This window comes from Grampus griseus (genome assembly GCF_964374135.1).
Source record: "Grampus griseus genome assembly, chromosome: 17".
Taxonomy (NCBI): domain Eukaryota; kingdom Metazoa; phylum Chordata; class Mammalia; order Artiodactyla; family Delphinidae; genus Grampus; species Grampus griseus.
Window position 1 is genome coordinate 34,761,789 of NC_139011.1, and position 20,117 is coordinate 34,781,905.

The 20,117-nt window shown below is 39.8% G+C and overlaps 1 protein-coding gene across 3 annotated transcripts in view; it reads left to right on the forward strand.

The window, feature by feature from the left end:
* Positions 1-20,117, forward strand: part of NCALD (neurocalcin delta) — a 431,524-nt gene that overhangs the window by 260,032 nt on the left and 151,375 nt on the right. The gene's annotated exons all lie outside the window — the stretch shown is intronic.

Sequence of the window (20,117 nt, forward strand, 5' to 3'; positions counted from 1 at the left end):
CAGGAAGGGAAATCTGCTGATTTATGAATTTCTTGGAAATTTTTCAAAATATGCTAATGGCCCCAGATGAGAGCCAGCCAAGATTTGTAGGCAAGATGATATCGCTTAAGCCCTGGTAATACTTTTTGTGACTGTAAATAAGGCATGAATATTTACTTGGCCAAATAGTTTTATATGAGGAAAAAATGGCAAAAATATTAAAGTAAATGTGGGCCAGAACAAAGCTTTAGTTTGTATTTTGCTGATATTGCAGGGAAGGGAGATAAGTCAATATAAAATGAAACTTAAATGTACTTAGCTCTTTTTCATCGCATTTCCTTCATCCCCATTAAGTCTCTATGGTTTAATTATTAGGTGAGCAACATGGCTCATCTGGATGTAATGTGAAAGTGAAAGTGAAAAGCCTTTATTCCAAATTGGATAGGCCAGTTCTTTTAATGAGATCTATAGGAGAGTAATAAAATATTTGAAGTCAAGCTAACCAAAATCTTTTTTTTTTTTTCCTCATGACATTGATAACTAAGCCTCAACCCCAATGCATTTCTCCTGGAGCCCAAGAAAGAATTGTGCATTTAAGTTGGCAGTGATCAGGCAGCTTGAGATATTTTGAAGTACTTATGGATCTCAACCCTAAACATGATAGTAGCCATTGCATTAGTTCCTTGGATCTTTCTGATATCGAACTAAAGGGTAATAGAAAAATGTGCATTCTTGTCCCCAAAGACAGTAAAGCATGGCTATGATCCAACATAAGAACCCTTCCCCTTGACGTGAAGGTGTAGAGAATCAGTATATCTGCTGTTGGCTGGTTGTTTCTGCCCCTCCTCAAGCATCCAAGTTTCTCTTCTGTGTCTGTGATCTCAGGGACAGGTGATTCCTCACTGCAGATTCCCTTCTTGAGTGAGTCCCAAATATACTGTACTTCATCTCTGCTTTATGCAGAGCAAGGGGAGGCTACAGGAGTTTGTGCTGCAAATTTGAGGCATCTGCCAGACCCAAAGGAGGACGATTTGAATAAGAAATTGACCAAAAAGCTCTTGAGGCAGTGAAGGAGCCACTTCCTGCTCAACTACTGTTGCCTCGAGAGAGGAATGGGCAAGGCAGAGATGAGGACGACCCCTTAAACAGAGGCTAAACTGTCTAACTGGGGCTTTCCAAAGGAATGGCCTAAGTTAGCAAGCACTGCCCCAATTTCCTGGGCTTTCTGGAATTTTGCTCAAGAATTCCAGACACTCTTGTAAAAATTACCTAGTGACAGAGTTCCTGACAATAGATAGGAAAGATATATGTAAAGAAGCTATTTTAAAGTAAAGTATATGAATAGACTCTAGGTTTACAGTCATTTCTGATTTCCTGTTGTCTGGGTATCTCTCTTTAGCTCCCTTAGGCTAGAATTATTTTGTCTGGATCCCCAAGAAATCCATACTCTTCCCCAACGCTTCCTATGTGACTAGCTTCTCAGTTACATGATATTACATGGAATTATATTTTTTCTACGGTTTTCTGCACTAAAGACCTCTTTCCTTGTTCTCTTAAAAAAATGCTGTTTTAATCCTCTTAGCCTAGGAGCTTACTGCTCTTTAATTTCAATGTCTCAGAAATCCTCCTCTATCAAAAAAACCTACTTTGTCAATAGCATACCTTTCGTTCAGGAGTAGTAATTGGGAGAGATTATCTCAGAGGCTGAGAACACAAGACACCAAATATCTAAAGGATAATTAAAGTATCCTTCCAGATGTTTTCAAGTAGAGACAAATACTGATTATTCAAATAATTGATTCCCTGACAACGATTTTTCACTCAGTCTCGTTCTCAACGCCAAAACAGCTAATAAATTCAATGGGAAAAAACCCTGCTCTTTTATTAGTTTGTAGAAAAAAGAAGAGAAAGAGAGTAGTTGACTTCTCAGCAATTTTGCAACAAGTTCTTTTAGTGTCATGTAGACTTAGGAGAATGCAGTTTGTAGTAGATAACTGATGATTCCAATTAACCAAAAAGTATTGATTAAGCACCTACTAACTTGAGCCCTAGTGGAGAATGATATAGTATAACATGGACTCATATATTTAATAACCATGTTCCTAGAAACCTAATTCATTTACTCATTCAATAAATACTTATTGAGTGCTTGCAGTATGACAGGCACTGTGATAAATGATGGGGATTTTAATGGGGAACAAGGCAGGGATGGTTTCTGTCTACAGTTGAGTGTGGGGTGTAGGGAAGATGTTAATCAAATAATTCCACAAATAGATTTTACAAATGTGATCAATACTATGATGGGGGGAAAAAAAAACAAAGAAAAATGGGAAACCAAGACTATAAAATACAGGCACTACCTACATCTAGTCTAAGTGGTGATCAGGGAAGACTTCCCTGAAGAAATCTGAAGAGGTTGGGAATGGGGAGGAGAATGTTCTGGGCAGAGGCCCTGAGGTAGAAGGGAGCTTGGAGCTTACTGGGAACTGAACCAAGGCCAGTGTCGCTGGAGAACGGGGTGGGGCAGGAAAAGCTAGAGAGGTGGCAGGGGCAGATCGTGAAAGACTTAGTAGAGAATGAATGAATGAACGAATGAACATGAGTAGTTAATAACATGGAGTTAGTCCTGTCGTCTCCTGTCATTATTGTGAAAATAAAAGGAGTTTGCAATTGTATAATGACTCTGCTGTTTGGGAGATACGGTATTCATTCATTCATTCAGCCATTCAGCCAGTAAACCCAAGACAAAAATCCCTGTTCACATGGATCTTAAATTCTAGTGGAACAAGCAGCAAATATATAGGTTTTATAGTAAATTTTTGTTTATGAATAAATGGTGTTAAGTGGTCTTTCGATGGAATTTTAAAAATAATTTCAAATGTATATCATATTGCATTTATGTATGGTTATTCCTCTGTTTGGTTAAATAGAGTTATATCCTTTAGCAGATCTAGGACCATGCTCAGCACAGGTGTTCTTCACAGTACTCAATTCACAGTCAAAGACTTTGGAGAAATTCCAAGAGAATAAGATAAGAGAGGGAAGCTAAGAGATTTGCATTTGTTCTTGTTTCTGAAGAGCTAGTGAGGCCGCTGCTCACCAGCACCTTACCAGCTCTTCCTGGAGTGGTGGGGGCAGGAGGAGGGGAGCGATGGAAAAAATGAAAATAACTGAGGCTAACACTGATGGAAAAGGATCTCAGAGGGAGAGTATTCCAGAGTCTTGCTATTTCTTTTTATAAAAAGAGCTTAAAACATCTTATTATATACTTAAAATACTTTATAGATTTTGCACATTTACCATCTCTATAAAAGGTTCACATTTTACAATCAATGTACACATTTAAGGAGAGATGTTTCTTTGTCACATTCCCCAAAGCTCTTATTTAATTGATGGCACATCTTAAAATCATCAGTGACTTACAGTCAGAAAATAGTACTTATCTGGAACCTTGTTTGAGTTTTCAGTCATGCCTGTCTTTTCTGCTTGAAGATTTCCTGGTGACAGTGTTTTGTATCTGCATATAAATTATTACCATAGATGGAATTAATAAACCAGAGCACCTGTGAGGGTCACCTTCAGGTCTTGTTTGCAAAAATCAGAGAGTAGTTCATTGTATCAAAGGGAGGCATAATAATTATGTTTTAATCTTCAGGAACTTCCTTCTGATTTCTAGATTGCATAAATCAAAGTGATTATTTCTATATAATCCAAGAGGAATAATAGAAATGTTGCTAGTGTGATCCTTTAGTGCAGGATTTCTTAACTGCAGCACTGTTAACATTTTGGACCAGATAATTTTGTTGTGAAGGGCTGTCCTATGCAGTGTAGGATGTTTAGTGGCAACCTGGTACCAGTAGTATCCCCCCAGTTCTGACAGCCATCTCTAGACATTGCCAGATGTCTTCTGGAAGGGGCCAAATCATTCTCAGTTGAGAGCCATTTCTTTAGTCTATCATAATCACGGACTCACCATGCTGCATTAGCTTTTGTGTTGTTGTTGTGTGGTAGACGTGTCCAACTCTAAACGCATAGCTTAACAAGATGGTATCTTTCTAATTCTATAGTTCTTACGTCACAATTAAAAATAATGTTATGAAACCAGAATTAGATTTTTATTCAGCCAAATGTGTGAAATCCTGACACGGTAATATGTTTTTTTGGGGGGAGGCAGGGAGGGAGGCGGGGGGGACGGTTTACACTTTAAGGGCCTTGTTTTATTTGTTAAAGCCTGACAAAATTTTATCCTCAAAGTTTAAAACTTACTTAGTGGCTCAACTATTTTTTTAAAGATACATTTATGGGAATCTTAATGCCACAGAAGACTCCTACTCAGTCAGCTGCAAGAATTAATAGCCTTTTGGTGACATATAAAAACTTGAATGAGGCACATTCAGCAAGTTCATTTCTAGTTTTATAGGAAGCCGAAAACAGCAGAGAGAAAAAAGTGCTACCCTTGTATCCTTTGATGATGGTACTTGACATTTTAGTGTAAGTTATTACAATAGTATATTGGTTTAATGTTCCCTTAATATCAGTGGTTTACTCAAAGTTTCTGAAAACGGGAAGAATGTGTGTTCTCTCTGTCACTGTTAAGCTAAGAAATGGCATTTCAAAATCACTTTAATCATACATGATTAAATCTTCTAAAGTGGTATTTTACTATGCTGTGGTGCTTGGGAAGACTTAAGATTACATAAATTCACTTAGACGTATGACTAATATATGATACCATTAAGAGAGAGATTTTAAATTCCTTTTACTGTTATTATTTACTTCACCTAAAGGCCTCTTGACTCAAAGTGTTTTATATAGCTCAAATGAGACCAATGTTATTTTGTTAAATAGAGCCTTCTTTCATGTCACTATTATGTTCAGGAATATTTAAGAATTTCCAGTTGTCTCAAAAATAAAGTTCTAATTCTTTTTCATGGCACTTAAAGCCTTCTACTAACTGGGCTGCAGTCGATCTCTTCAGAGGTATCTCCTTTACCTCCATTTGCCCCTGTCTCCATATCACACTCCAGCTGCAATGAACTAGGTTGCCCAGGGCATCCTTGCATTTTTCTGCCTTTATAGTGCTCTCATGCTACGATCTCTACCCCTTAGATTCCAATCCATGCTTAAGAACCATTTCTTCCATGAAATTTTCCCAAATTTTCTCAGTTGGAATTAATCTCTCTCTCTCTCCTATAATGTTTGGAAAGCACTACACTAGTGTTCCTCAAACTACCTATGAGAAGGACTAGATTTTTTTTAAATTTCCAGTTTATTACAGGACAATATGTATCTTCCTGTCTATGACCAGTACTTAGATCTCGCCCTGTGAAATTCGCATATCTGATCTGTTCTAAACCCCATTCAATGAGCCAAGTCCACTTGATCACACATTTGAGTAGTGCAGCTGTGTCCAATGCTGTAAAACTGTCTGAACAATTACTTGCGATCTCTGTACTTGTGCTGTTGCTGATAAGAATAGTTCATGAGGTGCTGCTGGTCCACAGACCACACTTTAGGTAGCTCTGCCCGAGACTATAAGCTCTACGAAGTCTGCTTTTTCATCATTATAATTCTAGCACCTGGCATTGCCTGTCACATAGTAAGCACACTTATTCCACGTAGAAGTATCATATTACAGATAACAGCACCTAAAAGCACCAGAGTAGCTTGGATCAGATCGTGATCACTTTTTAGTACCTACAGGATTATCATGCCTAACCTGTATGAATGAGAATATCAGACTGTTTTATTTTAAAAACACATGTTCTTTAGTAAAAAAAATCTACTGAAATGAAACACCCAGCCTGCTAGTGCTGGTATAGGCTTTATAAATGAAGCTCACTTAATCAAAAATTTAATTTTCTTTCCCTAAATAGTTGCAGAAACTCACTGTATTCAACTTCATTTAAGTGAACTAAATGGAGCTTAAAAGAAATCTAAAACACTTTGCCTGTTAAATAGCAATATTGAGAAATTGTCTAAGAGAAATATATTCCTCATAGAAAAAAACCCCACAGAAACAAAACTATATTTGAAACCAAAATGGCTTTCTTTTATGCAGCTCAAGGGGGGATACATTGAAACTCTTAAGCAGTCCAAAATTGTATTTTTGAAAATGAGAATCACATGGAGTTAGTTTAACATCTACCACTGTAAATTCTACTGGGGAAAACACCTGGAATTTGAGGAACATTTTTCAAAATTTAAAATGTAAGAGATTCAGAATACTTGACAATGCTATCTGAACATAGATTTCTAACTTTTAGTAGTTCAAGAGTGTCTTTCTGAAGTGGTAAGAAGTAGTTGCTGTTAAATGTTCATGTTTTTCTTTGACTATTTCATTATATTAAAATTGACAGCCAAGAAAAACAAGAACATTTACTATATGTTTTTCTAACCATTATTGGCCACTTACTTTTCCATGGAACATTTGTTATTTCTGGGAAACATATGGCATATGACCAGAACCATAATTAGTCACAGTCTGATGTTATAGGAATTCAAATTTTGGCAATTTCTAGCTTCTTCCTCTGAAACATAAAAGCAGTAAATACAGATCGTAAGGTGCATTCTGGAGTCAGCTTTTCCCTCCTTCACAAATTGTGGAATTTACTTGTTTTGATTGGGGAGGTGTTTGAAGACTCACAAACACTTTTATAGCTCTGCCTCAGACCTAGAATGTTCCAGAAGGAGGCACCATTCTAAGCACTTTACACACATCAGCTTATCTAATCATTGCAATAGCAGGTGAGAAAACAGAGGCATGAAGACATTAATTTGCCAAAGTCACTTCAATAAGAAACTGTGTAGTTGAGATTCACCTCAGGGAGTCTGGCTCCAGATTCTGTGTTTTAACTTTCATAGAGTAGTGTCTTTTGCTGCATTGCTCCTATAAGTAGAGATTCCATTGGTAGAATCCTGCTGAAGACGTTATTTTCTTGCAGACTGTCTCTGCCTAATACTTCATAGCTGAGAAATGCTGAGTAACTGGGGAATATTAGATGACTATGAATGATGGGTAACTAGAGAATGCTGGGTAACCAAGGAATCCTGGGTAACCAGGGAATGCTGGGTAACTGGGGGAAAAGGGTGAGAAGCTATTAGTTGACAGTTTACTCTGAGAAACTTTCCAGCATCTGTAAACCAAAGGGTTGTCATCAATATAAGATCTGGGACTGTCCTGCAGAGTCAGTCACTCTCACACAGGATCCCTAAAAAGTGTTATCTTTGAATCAGAAGGATAAATATTTGCAGTAATCACTTTTGCCTTGCGTTGGAAGCCATGGTTGCTGAGGCTGATTGTCACAGAAGTAAGGCATCCTTTGTTACTAATGGAGTTATTGAGAACTGAAAATGCAACATTGCTTAGCAACATGCATCATAGTATTTACTCTTTTGAGCAGGAACAGCAAAAGCAAGTAGTATGTCTTATAAATGTCCCGGCAGGTATTTTTATTTTCCTTTCCAACTAACATTGCTTGTATCCATTGTCATGGTATTAGCAAAGTGCTTAGACTGTGGCTTGGTGGGTGTAGGTTTAGGTATATTCCCTTAAGTACAGAGATCAGCCCTGAAAGCTGGCATTAGCCCAGTGTAGAACCAAAAAGAAATTAGGCTGCAGGTAAGAAAAAGTAGTAAAAGATTCCTACAACTCTAATGTTCTATATAAGGCTCCTAATTTTCACTGCTGGCAAGTATGTGACGGTAGCGATAGCACCCTGTAAGATGTGGGAACTTGCTGTAATACTCTTCAGACTTCTTGTTTTGTTGGCTCTGATCTTTCAGGCGCTGATAGAGTCCATAATAACTAAAAACGAACATAATCCCTATTTCCTCCTAATGAAAATTTAATAGTTTCACTAATAACAGTGCTAGCACTCCCCTGTCATTTACCCTTTATCATGCGTATTGGAGAACAAGTTTGTCTCTGGGGAGAATTTGATCTGGATGCACTTCTACCTAAGCCCTCCTTTCTTCTCCAAATTAAAATAGTAACTATACATTGGAGAATCCTGGCATTCTTTTACTATCTTCTCTTTCTCTGCCTCCAAAGTCGTCCTAGCTTGGTGTCTTAAATTATGGTGTTGTAACTTGACTTCCGCTCTGATGAAGAGCAAGAAAAACCAGGGGTTGGAGCCATCTTAAAGGAAAGACTGTCTCTGCAGTGGCTTGAACAATTGTGGGAGAAAAGAGAGGCTAACCTTCCTGCATGAAAACAATGGGGAAAGAATCAGTTCACCCCTAAAACAGAGGCAGCTGTTCATCCTGGGCGGGGAGATGTTCCACTTGGGATTGTCATCCAATGATTAATGTCTGTTCAATCCCAAGATAGGTGGAGAGGCTTGGAATCTGAGTGACCATATTGTTCGATTCTTTGTCCCTCTTGGGGAAGGGTCCTGGAATGTGTAAATTTTCCTCCTGCAGTTTCACTTTTCAGGGCTTTCCACACTCTTGGCTTTGCTTTTGCTTTGTTGTGTCCTGGAATAACTAATTAATTATGGACCCAGTTCCTTCTATGCACTTGTAATTGGACGTCTTGAAAATTGCTCCGTGCTGGCTTCAATAATGAGGAGAGAATTAAAAGGCTGAGAGGTGCTGGGAAAGAGAGAGAGACCATGACCACTGGAAATCCAGCAAATATCACACCAGATATCTGTTACGCCAGTAACCAGGGGAGACAGAGCACTGGGGCAGTGGGGCTAGAAAAAAACACTCACAGTGAAGTGATAAAAGTGACAGGGGCAGCAAGAGGGTCCATTGTTGAGAAGAACATTTTTGTGGAAGGAAATCCTGTTTGAAGGCTGTACAGGCTGGGCAGGCCTAGCCAGCTAATGTCTTCTCTTGGGGAGGTGTGTGGGGTGTTCCCTGAGAACAGGGGAAGAGCCAGGACTTTGGAGTCCAACATACTGACATCTGTGTCTGGACTCTGCCATTTACTAACTGTGGGATTTGGAGCAAATGACTTTACCTCTCCAAGCATCCAGCTCTTCATCTGTGAAATGAAAAATAATAGTACTTGTCTCAGAAGGAGTGAGTGGGATCAAATTGGTTAGTGTCTAGACCACTTCCTGGCACATAGCAAACTCTCAGTACTGGGTAGCCATTATTATTATGCAGTTATGTTGTCAACATAATGATTTAATAACAATAAAGATATTAACAACAGGTAAGGTAATTAGCCTGGCACAGCTCAGGAAGGGTTGGCTTTAAAATGCATTGTAGGAGAATTATTATTCCCATTCTGTCTTCTCAACTCTCTTCCTGGACAGTTTGGTTTTTCCCCTTATTATATCCCCCCTTCACTCTTCCACTTAGGGAAGGAGAGGAATTTAAAAATTGGATAAGAACAGTGCAGCTGTTCAGCTGGGGCCTTTGGTTGTTGGAAAGGAGGCCACCAGACCACAGCTGGCCAAATAACCCATGGAAACCATTCCCAAAATACATTCTGTTATCCTGTCCTGCTACTTATGTCATTTAGACATAAGATGATTTGCAATTTCAGATCCTAGATCCTTCTCCCCCATTAGAATGTAAGTCTTCAAGATGACAAGGATTTTTGTCTCTTTTGTTCACTGCTATGTGTCTAGTGTTTAGAACTATGCAATGCACATGTATGTGTCCAATGAATATTTGTTCGAGGGAGGAGTGAAGGAAGGAAGGAAGGGAAGAAGAAAGGATGGACAAATGAACTTCACCTAGCAGAACTTGAAGGCAAAAAAAAAACATCTTGGAAAGGAAACCTCCTGGCTAGCCTAATGGGTTGACAGAGAAGGCCTGTAGGTATTCAAATCAACAAACATTTAGTGAGTACCTACTCTGTACCTGGCACTGCACCAGGTTGTAGGGATATAACAAAAAATAAGATACCATCTTTGCCACCAATGACAGACATCTAGGTGGGATGCAGACAGTCTTAAATGTGATGCAACTGAGGTAGCTTTAGGAGTAAAGTGGATAATTTCTGTATTATCATGTTATACAGGGTAAAAACAGTATCAACTTGATAGGTGCTGTATTAGTTTCCTAGAACTGCCATAACAAAGTATCAAAAACTGGGTGGCTTAAAACAACAGAAAGTTATTCTCTCATAGTTCTGGAGACTAGAAGTTTGCAGTCAAGTTGTTGGCAGGACCATGTTCCTTCCAGAGGCTCTAGGGAAGAATCTTCCTGTCTCTTTCAGCTTTTGGTAGCCCCAAGTACCAGGTACTTGGCAGCATAACTGCAATCTCTACTTCTGTCTTCACATGGCAGTCTTCCTTTTGTGTGTCTGTCTTCTCCTCTTCTTATAAGGTCTCCAGTCATATTGGATTAAGGATTCATCCTACTCCAGTATGACTTCATCTTAACTAATAAAATGTGCAACTACCCTATTTTCAAATCAGGTCATTCTGAGGTACTGAGGGTTAGGACTTCAACATGTCTTTTTGAGGAGACACAATTCAACCCATAAGAGTTGCTGACTAGGATTTTATTTATTTATTCTCACTAGGATTTTAGATGCAAGGTGGAGGCTTTAAGATGACACTGTGTGTCAATATTAGGTGAGTTGATTCAAAGTAGCTGAGTAGTATCTCAGGATATCGGTATAATCTTACGTTTATACTGATAGATATGTATGTATATTTACACAAATACATATATGTAGATGCAAGTATATATATCACACACATATATAGACTCATACACACATATATATACATATTTTATATTCACATGCAGATAGATACAGAAATTAATATTGATATGTGTGTATTGATGGGTTCATGTACATACATGTATTTTCTAGCTCTGTCTATTGAGAGAGCCTAGAAGCAATGATACCCTGTAACAGTGAACACACCCAGCTCCCACGTCTTGGTTTCTAAATACCATTCTCCAATCAAAGAAACCAAGGCTCTTTGTAGGAATGGCTGATTGTAGAGCTGAGGCAGGGAAAATAGAAGATGAATTTGGAGCACCTTGTAGTGCTAGAAAGTTTGAAAGTGCTATTTTTTAAAGGATAGAGCATGTCAAAGGTTACAGGGGTCAACCTGAAAGCTCCCTATAGCCAAAGCTATAATTTAAGAGAAAAAAAGTGGGAATTCCCTGGCAGTCCAGTGGTTATAGAACTCCACGCTCCCACTGCAGGGGGCACGGGTTTGATCCCTGGTCGGGGAACTAAGATCCTGCATGCTGCGTGGAATGGCCAAAAAGAAAAAAAAAAAAGTAATGATAGTATCAGTATAGGTTATAACCACAAGAATGAAATAAATATCCATGTGTCCATACTGATATAAACAAATGATGGAATAAATAAATAAACAAACAAACAGGAGTGAAGGAACAAATCTTTCTTACAGAAAAATTCCAAACTAGAAATGTAGAAGAAACGAGGGCAAAAAAAATCATCCTTACAACATTGCAGCAATAATTGCTGCAGGCAAGATCCAGTGGTGAATCCTAAGATCAATGGGCAAAATTTTAGGAGAAAAAGGATATTTGCATAGCCTCAAAGTCTCTCTCCCAAAATATTTCCTAATTACTGTGGTAGTTTTAACCTTTGTCACAAATTGTTTGATACTTCTCCATCCAGGAGGTGGAACTTAATTTTCTTTGGGTGTAGACTGGACTTAGTGACATACTTCTAACACATAAAGTATGGAAAGAAAAAGAGAGGAACTTTTCAGTAGTAAACTTCACAGACACTACCTTAAGCAAGGGGTCAACATTAATATCTTTGTTGATAAGTCATGTTGATAGCATCTATCCCTTGAAATGAAGGGCACTTTACCTTGGTGGTATCCTTCCTCTGATTCCTTAAACCTAATCATGAGAAAATACCAGACAAACCCAAACTGACAGAAAGTTTACACAACACTTGACCTATTCTAAAGTGTCGAAGTCACGAAAAACAAGGAAAAGTCCAGAAACTGTTACAGATCAGAGGAGACTAAGGAGATATGGTGACAGATGCAGTGTGGTATCCTAGGTTGCATCCTGGAACAACAACAACAAGATAATGGAAAAACTGCGGAAATCCAAATAAAGCCTGTAGTTTACTTAGTAGTATTGTACCAATGTTAATTTCCTAGTTTTGATAAATGTACCATGGCTGTGTATGGTGTTAGCAATAGGATAAGCTGGGAAACTCTCTGTATTACCTTTGCAACTTTTCTGTGTGTCTAAAATTATTCTAAAATTAAAAGTTAAGAAAGAAGGCTCTGAGAAGAGGACTCTATAGCAATAGTATCAGATTGTCCCAGTGACTGTTCTCTGAGTGCTTATGTCACTTACTCTCGTTCTGTTGCCTAGATGAGATACAGCAATCAGCTCCGTCTTTGAGCTGGACCCCACAAAGTCCTCACACTGGCCTGAAGTTCTGACACTGTCTCCCTCCCACCATTCACGTTACCTCTCTGATTTTATCTCCCACTACTCTCTTAAATATAGCTAGATATAATCAGGAATAGATAAGACTTGTTGGCATCAGAAAGACTCGTCTAGCAGCAATAACGTAGTAGAAAGATTTAGAATGAGCAAACTTTGCGGTTTGAGTTCTAGTTCTGCTGCTATTCACTTAGGGAGATACTGGCCAACTCATGTAATCTTTCTGGCTTTTTAGCCTCTAAACTGAAAGAGTTGGACCAGAATGCTTCTAATTGTAAATTCAATGGCAGTGTTATCCTTGGTTTACAGCAGGATATGAATTTGATTTATCCATTCGGGAAAATTTCTGCATATTTTGATCCCTAGTGTGCAATTGTGAATCTCTGCCTGGGTAACAGCTGTGTTCCCACTCTGCCCCAAGCTCAGGGCTTTGCAAGGAAAGAGGAAGTATAGCCAGAAACTGACCTCATGCCCCATTCTTCCTAGTTCCAAGTCATTTCTGTCAAATGGCTTCCCAAGTTTTAATTCATGTTCTATCTTCATGATTTTTACTATATCCATATTCTCTGTGTACTATTTTTACTTAATATCTTTCTTTAAACCACCCTCTCTTTATATTTTAACTTACATTTGCCTTAAGCAGTGATAGCTGTGAAATTGCAGATTTGATGCGCCAGCTATATTTTTTCGAACGTACACTACAACAAATACACAGCCCCAATCCACCATAACTATGCACTGCCTAAAATGGTCTCACGGAATGCTAGCGGTATGCATTCCACACTTTGGGAAACCCCTCCATGAAGGTGAGGGGCAGCACCCTAGGGGTCTCAGTGCCATCCGTGTCTTTCCCCCAGTGATCTTAGAGCTTGGGAGTATATAAAAAGGCATTCCTATCAGTGAAAATATTGGGAATCCCATTCTAAGACACTGGAGACTGTCCACTTTATTTTGGAATGAAGTAACAGAAGTGACTAAGCTTTTTCTCTTTGAGGGAAAGGCCCAAAAGGAGCTGGAATGAGGAAAAAAAGGTATTTTTCTGGCTTAAAAAATAGGAATGAATAGCAGAGGAAAGGGCTGGAGAGAAAGAGCAATTAACAGGAGTAAGACAGAGTAGCGGGAAAACAATGGGGGTGAGGTGATGGTGAGGGAAAACACTGGAGGGAAATGCAGTTTCTCAAAGAGGCAGAGTATTAAATGAAAGGTTAGAGATTTTGTAGAGGTCCTCATATCCTCCTCCTTTTTGACTTTTGGACTCATTCATGGTGTGAGAACTGATTAGATACACCAGAGGGCCAACTTAAAGGGCCAAAGGGATTGTACTCTCCAAGAAACTTCCTGCTAACGGAATCGTGCTCTGAGCAGGTTAGTTTCTCCTTGACATATGACCTTGGCATAAAAGATAGATTTAATACCATCAGAAGGAGTTAGAAAAGAGTCTAGATTTTCCCTAGCATCCTTTCCTACTTAATAACGAAAAGACCTTAGCCTTTATCATAATACAGATCTGATTGATTCAAACCCACACATCTGCAGAGGTCAGTCAGATTTAAAGAGTAAATATTTTTTTCAAAAATCTGAATTCCAGAGGATTAAAATATCTCTGTTTGGGCACATGTTCCCTGGCACACAGCTGAAGTAAGTGCCTGCAGATGGTCACAGCCGTGTTGGGCAGAGGCATAGTGTTGGGGTACAGCATGCATTGGACTGGACTGGTAGAAGCTGATGATCCTAATACCACAGAATTTTAATCGGGGATGGGGGTGGGGGAGCGGGGTATGATAGGAGCCAAGGCAGCTGCACGAGGGGCAATTAGGAAAATTTTCCATGTTGTTCTGTATTTTTCCAGATTTTTCTATTTTAAAATAAATAGTGCTTTCTGAGAGGGAGTGCTGATATGGTTTCCCTCCTTTCCAAAAGAGGACAGGAACTGGGAGGCTCTGAGGAGACTAGGTATGGTCTACACATCCAAGAGAACAGATTCAGCCAAAGGACAGCACACTCTTTGTCAAGCTGCACCAAGAATGCTATTGATTACCCCTTCCTGAGATGAATTTAGGAAAAGCCCAAGAATTAAATTGCACTCAAAGCACATGACATGCAGCCTCATATACTATTCTTCCAAAACCTCCACTAGGATATTTATAAGGTTTTGGTTTCTTTCCAGACTTCAGAGAACACTCATCTGAAATTACATTTTCACGTCAATTTCTGCCAGATGTACTTTAGGTAACTTATGACAGCTTTTTTCCTTCTTCATTTCTCTTTTTTGCTCAGAATGTTGTCCCTGGAAGGTCCCCTTGCCTCTTTCCCTATTTATTTTCTCTTCTCCATTTTATAATTGGTTCTCTTTAGAGGCGGACCCATGGATAAAATCTTAGTTCTCCAGGACATTCACCTCCAGAGAAAAAAAAAAAAAAGACCATTTTTGTGTATGCCTTGACTTTTTCAGAATTGTCAAGACGATGTCAAGGCTTTGACCAAGTCAAGCCTTTCTCAGCCTCCGTGGTGAGTTGGCTTCTTCCAGAAGAAGATTCATCACATGGTGTGGGCCACTGAGCTACTGTGCATCTGACAGCTTAGCTCACTGCCCTTGGCTGGCTCTTGGAATGATTCAAACAAAATAACAGCTTAGATTATTGGACCAGAGGGAAAAAAAGCAGATTCTTTCATGTGATTTTGATCCTTGTTTGTTTGTTTCGTATGAACTTTATGTGAACAAAGTGACTTGTGGTGAGTATATATACAATCAAGTCAAAATTTAAGAGAATACCCTAAGATAAAATGGAAACTGTGGGAAAATGGGTTTTTTTTTTTTCATTAGGTATTTCTTTTGCCCATCCTCTGAACACTCATTTCTAGCACTTCTTTTGAGTTGGGAAAAGAGTCATTGTTCTGTAGATCTAAACCACTGAAGCAATCACATTTCTGCTGGGGAAAAAATTTTAAGTGTATGAATTGAGGGGAATTGTCAGAGTCTGAGTTGAGCAAATCAGGACATTAATTCAGTACTCCCTAACCCTCGTGAATTAGCATTGTGCCCATGCCGATGGCCTGTTTTTATTTTCTGTTTTTAATTTCCTCAATATTTGACCTGTAGAACAACATATTATGGTGTCTGTTTCCTGGGAACAGAAAACACAAGTAAATATTTGAGAAATTTGATACAGGGAAATTTGGGTTGAAGCTTGTCAGAAAGATGCATGAAATCAAGCCCCAATAAAATATCATTCTTCCTTACATCTGGTTTATCATGATTTGATGAAATTCTTCTTTGTGGCCCACTCCTGAATAATTTCATGACTAATACATAAGTGGATGGATTACGCAAATACTGTTGTTCTAACAATACCCGGCATTTTGGCCACTGCACAGATGTGACACATAAAACTTAGATTGCGTGTGTAGACTTTGGTTTAAGTCTTTCACTGAAACAATATCTTTTGAGTCTGTATTGTTACAAATTAATATTTGAGCCTGCCTGAGACAAGAGTACAGATGGAAGCCTTAGCCTGCAGCCCTTCACCTTCTGGCCTCTCAAGAGAGGCCTTCCATGCAAGCAAGCTGTATTAGTTTTCTGTAGCTGCTGTAATAAATTGCCACAGACCTAGTGGCTTAAAACAAGGCCAGTTTACCATCTTGCCCTTCCGAAGGTCAGAAATGTGAATCAAGGTCTTAGCAGGGCTGCGTTTCTTCTGGAGGCCTTGAAGGAATAATCCATTCCCTTACCTTTTTTAGTTTTTAGAAGCTGCCTACATTCCTTAGCTCATGACCCCTTTCTCTCATAATTCCAACATCTTGCTTGTCATTATTTCCTACAACAAACTCTTATCCACCTGCCCCCCTCTTATAAGAGGTCTTATGATTACATTGGGCCCACCCAGCTAATCCAGGATAATCTTTCCATCCTAAATCCTTAACTTCATCATGTCTGTAAAGTCCTTTTATCATGTAAGGTAACATATTAACAGGTTCTGGGGACTGGGAGGTAAACACCTTTGGGAGGCCTAAGATACACGTGAACTCTCCAGTCCTGCATTTTCAAACTCCATCCTCTTAACTGCCCCCTCCATGCACATACACAAGGGATGCTCTGTCTGCCCATGGGAATAGCAGCAGTACTGCCTGTCTGCCCTTGGGAGGGCCAACCTGGGCAAGGGTTCACATAGGTCCTATTGGTGGCTTGGAAAAATTGGACGGGACGTTCTGGGATCCTGAGTCCTTGGAATGTAGTCTGGCTTTGGAGAAGGTCAGTGCCAGCTCAGTGTGGGCACATGCTCTCGGCTCTCGTGCTCCTTGACCTATAAGGAGGAGTGCAGCCGACAGAAGGGCAGAGTAGGGCCCTCTGGAGCTAGAGCCTTAGAACAGGGCCAGTTGCTGACATCTACAAGCAGCATTGCTTCCAGCAGCCAGACAGGTGACAGAATCGAATGCCTGGAGCTGGACTGTGGGAAAAGAGAGACTGTCTGCCCTTCTAAAGAAGGTAGATACAATGTCCCAGAAGAAGGGGACCCAGTGCTGCTACATCTCCTGAATTTTTTGAACAAAACCAGAAATCTGTTTTTGTTTTATTTTAAACCCTGTGTGAGGAAAAGAAAAATGTGCACAAGGGCCATTCAACTCTCCAATTTGCAACTGACCTGTGGTTTAAAGAAAAAAGCACAGAATCCCTAGGAATAGACAACACTATATTGAATGAGTGAACAATGAATGTCAATGCTAAGTTCAGAGATGGTGCATTAATTAAGTTACTCAAAGCTGAAAAATTCATCCCTAATCATGCCACATTGTCCAATAGACTCATCAGAAATTTGGCAGGGAGATTAAATGACAATATTAAGATAAATATTAATGAAATGCCCACAATGTGATGATGCCTTCGGTATGGTATAAACTTTTTTCACATTGTGAATTTCACAGAGAAAATGTAAAGTCTATCAAAACTCCAAAATCAAAGCCCCAAAGAATTAAAGTTCAAAATCCGAAACTTTTGCTCTTGCGAATGAAAAACGTAAAGGAATCAAAGCTTCAGTCATTAAAGCAAAGTTTAAAATTACTTCAGAAACTTCTGAGAAATTACTTCACAGTCATTTAGTCATTCAACAAATAATTATCGAGCTTCTACTATGTGCCAGGCCCTGTATTAGGTACTTGAGATAGAGCAGTGAGCAAAACACAAGAACATCATGTTCTTATGGAGTTTATGTTTAAGACAACATAAATAAGATAAATATATAGCATTTTAGTGATGGTTGCTAAGGAGGAAAAAGAGTAGGGGAACGGGGAGTAGCAGCAGTTTGGGATTTTATGTAAAATGGCCAGGGATGGTCTCATGGAGAAGGTGACTTTTAAGTAAAACTTGACAGACATGAGGGAGGAGCCTGGCAGAAATTTGGAGAAAGACTGTGCCGGGCCCAGGGAGCACAAAGGCCCAGGACCTGCAGCAGGTGTGGGCCTGGGATGTTTGGGCAACAGCGGATGTCCAGAGTGGCTGGAGCAGAAAGAGTAGAGGGGAATGTAGGAGATGATGGTCTGAGAGGAAATGGGGGCCAGACCACATAGGGCCCCAGAGAGAAGGACTTGGGCATTTACTCTCAGTGCGATGGGGGCATGGGAAGATTTTGAGGAGAGAAGTGACATCATCTGACTTAAAGTGTAAGTCAGACCCCTCTGGCCACTGTGCTATGAAGAGGCTGAAGGAGATTAGGGACAGAAGCAGTGACACCAGTTAGGAGGCCATTGCAATACTCCTGGCGATGGTTTACGGTGTTTAAACTCGGTGGTGAAAGGGAGGTAATGAGAAGAGTTTAGATTCTGGGTATATTTTGATGGGCCAGATAACAGAATTTTCTAATTTGTCTGGGGTGTGAGATAAAAAGAAGTTGAAGATAACACCGTGGTTTTTGATTTGAACAACTAGAATGGAGTCGCCATTAAGAGACTGGGAAAGACTGGGAAGGAGACAGGTTTAGAAGATCAAGGGGCCAGTTTTGTATATGCTAAGTCCTAGATGCCTATTAAACATGCAAAAATAGATGAGCAGGCATTTAAACATAGGGGTCTGGAGTTCAGGGGAGAAGGACCAAGCTGGAGATACAAACTTGGTGATTATCAGCATGTAGATTTTAGTTAAAACTATGAGGCTGCATGAGATCACCTGGAAGGTGTATGTGGACAGAAACAAGAAGAATTTCGAGACCTAAGCCCTGGGGGACTCCAACACAGAGATCGGGAAGATGAGGGGGGTACCAGCAAAGGAAAAGGAGTAAAAGCATCTGGGAAGGTGGGGGAAAAACCAACCAAGTGAAGAAATTGTTTCAAGGAGAAGGGACTGAACAATTGTGTCCAGTGCTGCTGGGAGGTTGGAGGGGGAGGACTGGGAATTGCCCATTGGATTTAGCAACACGGAAGCTAATGGGAACTTTGATAAGATTGGTCTCAGCCAGACCGATGGACACTCTGTGCCTGCCTTCAGCAGCTATAGACTGGCCGTCTTCCATGGATGTTGTTTCTTCAGGTATTAATGTACTAAGTAGTAGAGTTAGACACAAAATCATCCAAGTGGATTGCTTTTTAGTAAATATGAAGCGTTCATGGGACACTTAAAAGTATTATAGCACTGGCCTCATACACATGAAATTAGAAAGCAAGATAGTCTACGGCTCCTGAAAAAGTACTTAAGGCACAAGGGTATTCCCCAAGCCAAGTGTTTAGTATTGCCAAATACCACAGCAGAAATCCGCTGGCACTGAGTGAAGGAGGGTGGTTGGAGAGAATGTTGATTTCTGTTTCACCAGAACCCAGTAAGTCAACAAAACTGGAGACCAAGACTTGTGAACTCAAATTGAATGGGAGAAATACACACCCACTCCACCACCACTACCATCAGAAAGAGGAGAGAGAGAGAGAGAGAGAGAGAGAGCGAGCAAGAGAGCGCCTTACAGTGATAAGCCCCACATCCCTAAGCATATGCTGAGAGCATACAAGTGTTCATGCTTCCTGCAGGCAGTTAGTATCACAAAGAGGAAAAACAGAGTGAGGGAGAGTTGAGACTACACATGCTCAGTTCCTATCCCCAAGGGTCTGATTCAAGAAAACACTGCTTCTCCCTATAGGACAGTGAGGCAGGGAGGGAAGAGGCTAGGAATATCCCTCCAAGAGTTCTCACATAAATGCAAAATCAGAGGAAAAGGGATTTGACTTCCATACCCCCAAGCCCCAACAAACACAACAGGGAAAGAAATTCAAACTATCGTGTTTGGTTGCTTCTTTGGTATCAGTTTGATTGGCAACAATGATAAAATTTCATCGGTTAAAATGAAATTAGGAACAGGTGAGTATTCATTATTCAAAATCTCTCTTATTCTGGGAAATCAAGAACTGGGTTTAGAATATTTAAGCCACAATCTTAGATGCATATGTGTACAGGTCTGTTGATGATCAGGGAGAAACTGGAAGCCCCTGACTTCTTGTTTTTGAGTCCTTGAGTCTCACCTGCAGTTGGGAGCAATTGAGTTACATGGCTGTAACCAATCTTTGTGATTACCTGATGTAACAGTTCTATTTTTAGTCCTCCATTTAAAGTAGATAAAAATTACAAGTACTCTATATCCTTCTAGGAAATTAGAACAATCCTATAGGGCATGTACAGGTTTTTTTTGGTCAAATTTTTATAAAAAGCTGTTTCTTGTTACCTTAACACGTTTAGCTCACTCCCCTTTCCTGGTTGTGCCCCTTTTCTCCATCAGCATTTAAGAGTCCAGTCATCCATG